Source organism: Pinus tabuliformis, chromosome 4_1 (genome assembly GCF_031772625.1).
Source record: "Pinus tabuliformis cultivar Carrire ecotype Pingquan chromosome 4_1, CPIR1, whole genome shotgun sequence".
Lineage (NCBI taxonomy): Eukaryota > Viridiplantae > Streptophyta > Pinopsida > Pinales > Pinaceae > Pinus > Pinus tabuliformis.
In genome coordinates, this window is record NC_142303.1 from 687122356 (window position 1) to 687131317 (window position 8962).

The following is an 8962-nucleotide window of genomic DNA, read 5'->3' on the forward strand; positions in this document are numbered from 1 at the left end:
CCCAAAGAGGTTATAGGCGTGACTTTAAGTTATTTGAAGTTTGATTTCTTTTTCGCATGTCGCATGCGAAAGTCGATGGAGGCATAAGATGGCTTGATGCGATAATGCGATATTGTGATAAAGGGAAGCATCGAGTAATGTGTAAAGACCAAGGAAAAACCGAATAACCATAGTTATAGAGTGGGGTTGGTTATATATGTGTGGGCTTAATGAAGGGTTGAGTATAGAGTTTCGATAGAAGGATTAACAAGGTTAGACTATAGAAAGTCTGATTTGGGAAAAGTTTCCACTTAAGGATAAATGAAGGGGCCTTAACCTTAGCTTAAGAAGGTTTTACCAAGTAGGGCATTGTAATTCCTGGGACGGATGAGATTATGCATTCCTATATTCATATTGTGGGTAAAGTGAGGTACTAACCCTGTGTCACATTGACCAACCTTGTGGTGACATTGACGTGATTTCATCATGCCATATGATGCCTAGTGAATGGAACCATGTGTCAAATGTAAACACTATGATTGGCCACTTAAAAAAATTGCTTAAACTTTCCATATGGCATCCATACATACTACCATGTCACCCATCCAATTCATCTGCTAACTTCATCAAGTTTTTGTGTCAAGCCGACAAGTTCTGCTACTATTGGGATAAATCGTCTACTAACGTCAACATATGGTTGATGTGTCATGCTGACATGGTTACACCGACTATTAATATTCATGCATGTTAGAGTAGAATCCATCAATCATCATAACCTCCATCCATTTGATATATTGGATTCATACAAACATGTGCAAAGTTTAACATGTTACACTTCATGGATTTTTGGCACCATCATCCCATTGATTTCCCAATAAATCAAGATCTGCCCTAAGACTTGCATGAACTTTAACTAATTTTTGGTTTTACAACCATATTTCGTGTTTTAGCTCCTTTTTGACATTGTCAACTTCAAACTACCATAATTTCTCATTTGACAGGAGTTTTTCTAAGTGTGATATACCATGGGAAAGGTCTCGAAAGGGACTATCCAACCATATATACCATACTTTCATTTGGGCATCGAAACTTAAAAATAATAATAATAAATAAATAAACAAAAATAAATAAATAATAATAATAATAATAATTCAAGTTACTATGACATCATTTGATGAGAACTGTCAATAGATCAAGCTATCATATTGCTTCCTTTGATTCATGAATGATATTATTGCTTCCTTAGTCTTCCCCTTTGACATCAATGGCACTAGCTTTCATGAATGACAACATTATTTCCAACAAGTTGGACCCACCTAACTAATAAAAAAATGATTTATGTTCTAACTCTTGAGTAGGTCATTTGATTTTTTTCTAGTTAATAATGAGAATCAACTAAGTTTAATTTGTGTAGTGACTGAAATATTTCAATCTTTTTTGTAATCATAGACATTGTACAAGTTCCTATCTTCAAACATGTGATGATTGCAATGGTTTTGTTTGTAAATAATTACACCAAACAAAAAACTATCAAGAGCATAACCTATATGAAAATAGCACAAAGATAAGCTTCTCAATTGCTTGGAAACAAGTATAGATGTGCTCGATGATGATTCCAAGAAGTTAATTTATGAATTAGTTCCAAAGGTACAAAATTTAATGCAAATTCATTAATGGGTATTTATGTATATGTATATGGGATGGAATTGGAAAGACGTTTTTGTGGGTCTTTTATAATTTGTAGGATGTTGTCTCCTAAATATCCTAAGTGATAGAGTGTAAGGAAATTGTTTAGATTGGATTCTTTTTATAAATTCATTGATTTTTTTTCTACCTTTCACACTTGTATCTTAACTTAATTTATTGTGTTTATGAAATCCTTACAGAGATTTCTCTCATCCATACTCTCAAATTATTAAATTTTTGGTTAAATATCATAGAAGGATAGGAGACTAATAAGAATATTGAGATATAAAAGATCAAGATTGATAAAATATTTGGAATATGCTAGTGACAATGATACAAGTGTAATATTTTTAATCATGCATATGAGGGATCAAATTTTATGTGTCACAAAATGATAAATGGTGAATTTGGAAAACATCCAATATCAAGAGTAGGCTGAAGCTACAATTACTTCTAGGTGGCATCACATTCACACAAAAAAAATTCTAAAATAGTACAATAGGGTTTCTCCAAATGGCTTGGTTCTTTATGCGAGAACAATTGTTACTAACAATGTGAAAGACACGAAAGTTACAACTTATTTTGAGCATTTGAAGTCAATTAATGTATCTCTATATGTTTGTGACAATAGGTTCTATATAGAGGCACTTAATCAACTCTTTGAATCTAATGATAAGTTTATGTTTATAATCATGGATGATAATTCCATACATTATTTGGTACCCAAAAAGGTAACAATTTTCAAGTGATTCACAAATTCATTATTGATGTTCCAAGAAAACATGGACGAGAAAACATGGAGGAGGAGGAGAGTTAGCCTTGCATTGCAAATGTCTTAGAATGGAAAATTTTCATACTTATGTAAGGAAGATAGTGGTTTTAGAAACTCGATTATATATAGATTATATTTCTAGTTAAACCAATGTTTTAAGTTTGATTTTGGCTATATTCATAGGTTTTAAAAGACAATTAAGCTGGTCTAACATGCTTGATTGTTGGATAAAAGAGAAGATTCTAAATGTGGTTGATGTATTCTATGGGGGGAATAATAGTCTCAACAAAATATTTTGATGAAATATCATTCGAGATACTATCAAATATAAAATTTATACAAGAGAAAGATCTGATATGAAAATACTTTGCGAATATGAGCCATAATATAGGAAAATGTGTTTTGAGTGTTGAAGACACTATGAAGAAACAAGAAATGAGTATTGTTGAAACCTTGATGGTATTGGAGAATTTTTTTATTAATATTTATGTCTTGAAGAAATGAGTGACTACCTAAAGGTCTTACAAAGTATTTGAGTAAAGATCAAGAAACTGGTCAAAATAATGTTGAGGATTTAGCTTCACTTATCGAGTTGAGAGTTTACAAGGAAACATCTTATTTGAGAGGTTTTCAAATGAGTATGGGTGCTTATGTTACAATCTTGATTGTTTTATCAACAAATTGAACGAGGGTTCTCAATTTTTTTTGGATTTGGTCATATTAGTGGCATGGTTTCTTCAATAACTGGATATGAGGAATTTTGATGAGTAGTTTGAAGGCAAAGGTGGTTATGAATATCTATACTAGCAATTAAGTCATTATCATCTCAAGGATGTTCAACGCAACTTCAAGTTGAGAATGGGTTAACCCATTTCTTCCCATTTCAGATTTGGAAGCATGCGGTTAGTGTCATTTTTTATTTAAATGCAATGTGATATTTAGTTAAATCCTTTTTAGATAGATTCCATGTGGATTTTTTTCTTAACATGGGGAATAATATGTTCATCATATTAGAAACTTTTAGTCAATTTTTTTTTTTAAATTTTTAGTGCATTGATTCTTGTGATTGTTCATTATATCACAAAAGAATAAGTTACTATGGAAGGTTTTAATTATTGTAATCACTGCATAAAATGCCAATATTACTTTCTTTTATTCAAATTGATTTTGTGCTACTTGGGTGGATGATTGTTCTTATTACTTTTGGTAAAAATAGATCCTTGTGGAGTTTGTAAATATGCCTATTTAAGAGCTTGGGGAATATCACTCTAGAAAAGGACAAAGTCCCAAAGTTTCCAAAATTTTTTGAATGAATTGATTTTAATCAGTGTAATTTCTAGGAAAAATATACATTTTAACTTAATCCAAAGGTTGTATATCACCTATTTCCATGTTATCCAAAAGCTACCTAAGGAATTTGGAAGGTTAATGTCATTTATTTTTTTTTATTTTCTAAATGTGCAAGCATGTCAATTCTTCCTCCTTCCATTTGGAAACTTTAGAAACTAGAATTTATTGATAAATGATTGCATAGTTCTATGAAGGACTGTCCCATGGAATTCAATTATCTATGAAGCTAAAAGACACTAGAAACAAGGGACTGATATAGAATGAAAGCGACACCTAAAACATTAACCAAATTAATATACTTAAGACATGTACTTTATGATGAGGGAACCAAATAAAAATGGAAGGCTATCAAATATTTTTCATAGCCTAATATCATAGTTCAGGTTATTAAATAATGCTTTAATTTGAATGGTCTTGAAAGTAAAAAATGTTCATGCTAGAAACTTTACCTACTTCAACACCTTAAAAAGAAAATTATCAATGTTGGCCAATCATGCACAATGTGAATAGAACTGGGGATTTTTTCTAATATTTGATTTATTTATAGGTATTATTATCCTAAAATTTAGGTATATTATGATTACCTAGGATGTTTCAAGTTTTCTCAAATACTTTTTATATGCTCCTATATCTATTCTTTCCTTTTGATCTCATCAAGTATTTTGATAATAAATTAGTAATTAGTGGTTTGAAACTTCATATTTTTGCCCTATAACTAAAATTACTTATTTCTAATGAAATATTAACTTTTGGAGTGACTATTATTTGTTTGAACGAGTTGATTAGCTAAAAATTCAACGAATGAAAAGGTCCACGTCTAGTGTTAGCTATGAATAAATTCCTAATATGCCACACACGAATAATATCAAACATATTAATATAGAAGTGGTGAACATCCATTAGAAAAAGATAAATTCCTCAACATTGGATTCATGTAAAAAAAAATCAATGCCCAACTAAATACTACATTTTTTGTCACAAGTACTTAAAGTGCTTACTTTACATTGTATTTCACAATTATATTGAGAAAGGGGTGAACTAGTATAATCACAATTTTTACTTATTTAAAATCCATTCAAACATCATAAAAAAAAATTCTCATTAATTGAAGAAGTAACACAATTTATACATGGAGATCCTTATGGGGGGAAAACATAAACCTTATTTATATAAAATATCGTGTAATAAGAAATGTGTTGTTACATCAATTTGTAGGCACTAACCTATAAGATACACCAATACCCTTTTTCTTTGTAGTCACCAACCTACTAGAGACAACAATCCCCTTTGACCTTCTACAAGAACCAACCTATAGGAGACGCCAATCCCCTCTTTTGTTTCATAGGACCCTACTTATAGGAGAGACCAATTCCATATACTGCTTTGTAAAGACAAACCTACATGAGACACCAATACCCTTTGTTGCTTCGTAGGTTCTTACCTACAAGAGACACCAATCCCATCTATGACCTCATGGGCACAAACCTATAGGAGACACCAATCCCCTCTGCTGCTCTGTAAGAACCAATCTAATATAGGAGACATTAATCATCTCTACTACTTGATTTGCAATTCGATTTACTCTTCTCTTCACTGCATCTCAACAACCTACTTCACTCTCTCTTATAATTTGTATTTTCTTTTCCACTGTTCAATTCTATGTTAGTGCATCAACAACTTACTCCTCTCTCTTAGTTCATGAAGGTTAATCTCACATTGCACGTCACTATAGTACTTCACTATAGACCATTATTGTTCCACACTTCACTGTTGGCCATACTTTCTTTACTCACCACTTTTGCACTTCACTGCATTAATTATTCATTCTCACTCTTTGTCACATACCGAGATACCTCAAAGACTTATAGAGATTACGGGGTACCCATTTTTTTTTCTTTTTACTAGATTGAAAATAACCTATGATAACACTTTATCACATACACATACTAAATTTATCATAAATGCACTTGTTAAAAATTGATTTTCATCTCTCATACATTTTTTCAAACACTTTACATGCACACCTTTCTTCAAATACTTTGTATACAACCATTTAAGTAGTTTTTTTTTCTTGTAGACATTTTATAAAAGATGTTGTATGAAATAAAATAAGAAATATTGCTTTGTTTCCACTCGTGACATAATAACTAAAATATACTACTCAATCACACAACTTTTGATTTCTTTATTTGAGTTATTTCATCAAATAGTTTATATGCAAATTGTAACAAAACACCTTTAAAACCCTTCTTCAAATTATTTGCATGTAAATAATCATAGATCAACTATAAAAATACTAGTGTACAAATTTTCTAGCATACAAAAATACTATCCCCATACACAAAACAACATTTTCATTAGGGAATTTCATCAAAAAGTTTGTATGCAATGAATCATTAAACCAGTTAGGTATTTATTCAAATACTATATATGAAAACTAATATAGAAAATTCCTTGGGGGATATATCCTAAATTATAGCAATCAAAGTTTTAAAAATTGAACTAGATTATCAGTGAGAATTCCCCTCTCTATTGTCCAAGTTTTAGCGTCTGGAACCTTTTAGATAAAAAGTTATAATATAAATTCCAGCATGACTTGTTTGATGCATGATTTTAGGAGCATCCAAGAAGCTTAGATTCCTCTAATCATATATCCTAAAATATCACGACCCAACATCTAAAAGTTAGATCAAATTAGGAAGGCCAACTTCCTCTAATCGTATTTCCTAAAATTTTGGGACCCAAGATGTGAAAATTAGACCAAAGGATTAGCAGGATTACCCCTCACTCTGGTCCAAGTTTTGGATTTGGGAACATCCTAAAAGAAATTTTATAGTATAAAAACCAGCATGGTCCGTTTAAAAAAGAAGTTATGAAGCCTATCTTCCTTAACCAATGTTGTTACAAAATTTGATACATATAAGAAGCTACATCCAAATGGTATAGCAACGACATTTGTGATAAATTAAATGAAGGTAAATTCATGTACATATAAACTTTTTGAAAGAAGCAATTAAATAATCATTATTGTCACTAAACCATCTATATCATTAATACATAAATAAATATTTATCTATTGCAACCAGAAAATATTGAAAACTGAAGTAGGGTGAGCCACGTTCCACCCCACCGTAGGCTCATTTGTGTTTCAATTTTTCTCACACCTGGACACCTTGTGCTAGATCTTGATGCCTTGAGGGAAAAACTAAACTTAGGGATTTATAACATAGCTTTAAAACCATATTCAACACAAAAAGTGAAGGTCACTCTCCTCCACATGCAAGAAATAATCTCAGTTCTCAACCTTTCCATTCCTTGGCTAGACCCATAGACATTCACAAATGACAATGTAGGTATGCACAAAAAAAGTGAATCCTTGATCTTTGTAGTCCCTAAAATATCTCTTATTCAATTCTCTTTATGCCACACACAAATAAGACAACTCCTAGTCCTTAGATCCATCCAGGCTAAGAAAACAAATTAGAACACATTCAATTACTATTACACAAGTTATCATCAATTCTCATGCCAATTCAAACTTATGAGGGGGAGAGAGATACATATTATGAGAGAGTAATATAAGAGAGAAATTATCAGCTTAAGAACCAAGAAGAATAACCCCTTGATTTATTCTCCCTCTTATTTTTATAATCACACCTTAACCCTTCTTCTTCCCAACCTTTTAGCTTCTTGGGAAGATGAACCATCACATCAAAGGGAATTATTCGCCCAAGGTATATTTTTTCTCTTAAGTCAATTTTTCCCCATCCCCAAGGCATCATAATATGTTGGTTCTCCCTTTCTTCAGCTCCAACATTTTTATTAGTAAAAATAAACATTATATCATATAATAGAGTTTGATATCATAAAATCAATGTTGGAACCCCAACATTATATGTTCTTAATTACATTACAAAATTTTGGGTAATGAAAAAGGTATCATAATCCCCTCCATTGTTAAGGGACATTTTCCTTGGTGTTCTACTTTCTGTAGAACCATTCTATGAAGAAGAAGGGATATGAAACTTTCATACCATTAACATTTCCCATATCCTTAGTTGCCACTTCAAGCAGTTCAATTCATTTTTCATGGTCTAGTTACCTCTATACCTCCTAGAATTCCAACACATTATTATTGTTGGACCAAAGAGCACACTCAGAAGGGGGTGAATTGGAGTGGCAACAATTTTATTATTTAAACTCATTTGATCAATTAAAAATTATGTAGCAGTGTACCATAACCATTTGTAGTATATAAATAAATAGAAAAATGCATCAAGAAGCCATCATCACATCAATTATTCATTAAGAAGTTGTCATCACATCAGCAAAGAGGACAAAAGATTGTATGTGGAAACCCTATGGGAGAAAACCATAAATAATTCTTCTTCTTCAACTCATTATATAAATTTGCAGGAACTGATTTTCTAGAGGCCCCTACCCCCGAGATATATGAGCAAATAATTGTTGTAAGATACAACCTAATTGAGGCTTCAATCTTGAAAATGTGTAAGAATATACTCACTATAAGCTACAACTTGATTGAGGCACCAACCACTAAGATGGGAAAGCTTTGAATTGCTTCAAGCTTCTACCTAATTAATGCACCAACTTCATTGATATGTAAGATTCAACTTGCTATAGGCTCCAACCTATTGAGGCACTAACCTCAGTGGAGGAACTCATCTCCTTATTTAACTTCTTGTGGACCTTTTTTAAAAATCCTTCAAAGTCGACCCACCTACTCTTCAAAGAATATAAATCATCAAATAGAATATGAAGTTAGTGTCATACTTATGTTAACAAACCATCATACCTTGTCCATAATGTATTCCAACCTATTCAATAATATACTCACAGTGACCCTTCTCCGAACCTATTCTTGCCATATACCAAAACCAATTACAACCTCGTCAAAAGCTCCCAAAAAGCATACAATTTATGTTGAACATAAAGAAAAAATCATCATGGCTTTTCATGCCTTCAAAATTGTTTATCATTGAACCTTGACCACCATTCTTCTTCTAGAATCCAATTTTGATTAGAAATGAGCCTAAAAAACCCCAAAAATCATAAATCAAATTAATTATTCTACAAAATGGCCCTTTTAAGACACATTTTGCAAAATGAGCACATTCAAGCGATGCTTCTATAGAAAACACAACCGCGCCCCCT

The 8962-nt window shown here is 31.7% G+C and overlaps 1 pseudogene; it reads left to right on the forward strand.

Annotated features, from left to right (window-relative positions):
- Window positions 1–1652: 1652 nt before the first annotated feature.
- On the forward strand, window positions 1653–3122 carry LOC149177998 (eukaryotic peptide chain release factor subunit 1-3 pseudogene; annotated as a pseudogene).
- The last annotated feature ends 5840 nt before the right edge of the window (window positions 3123–8962 follow it).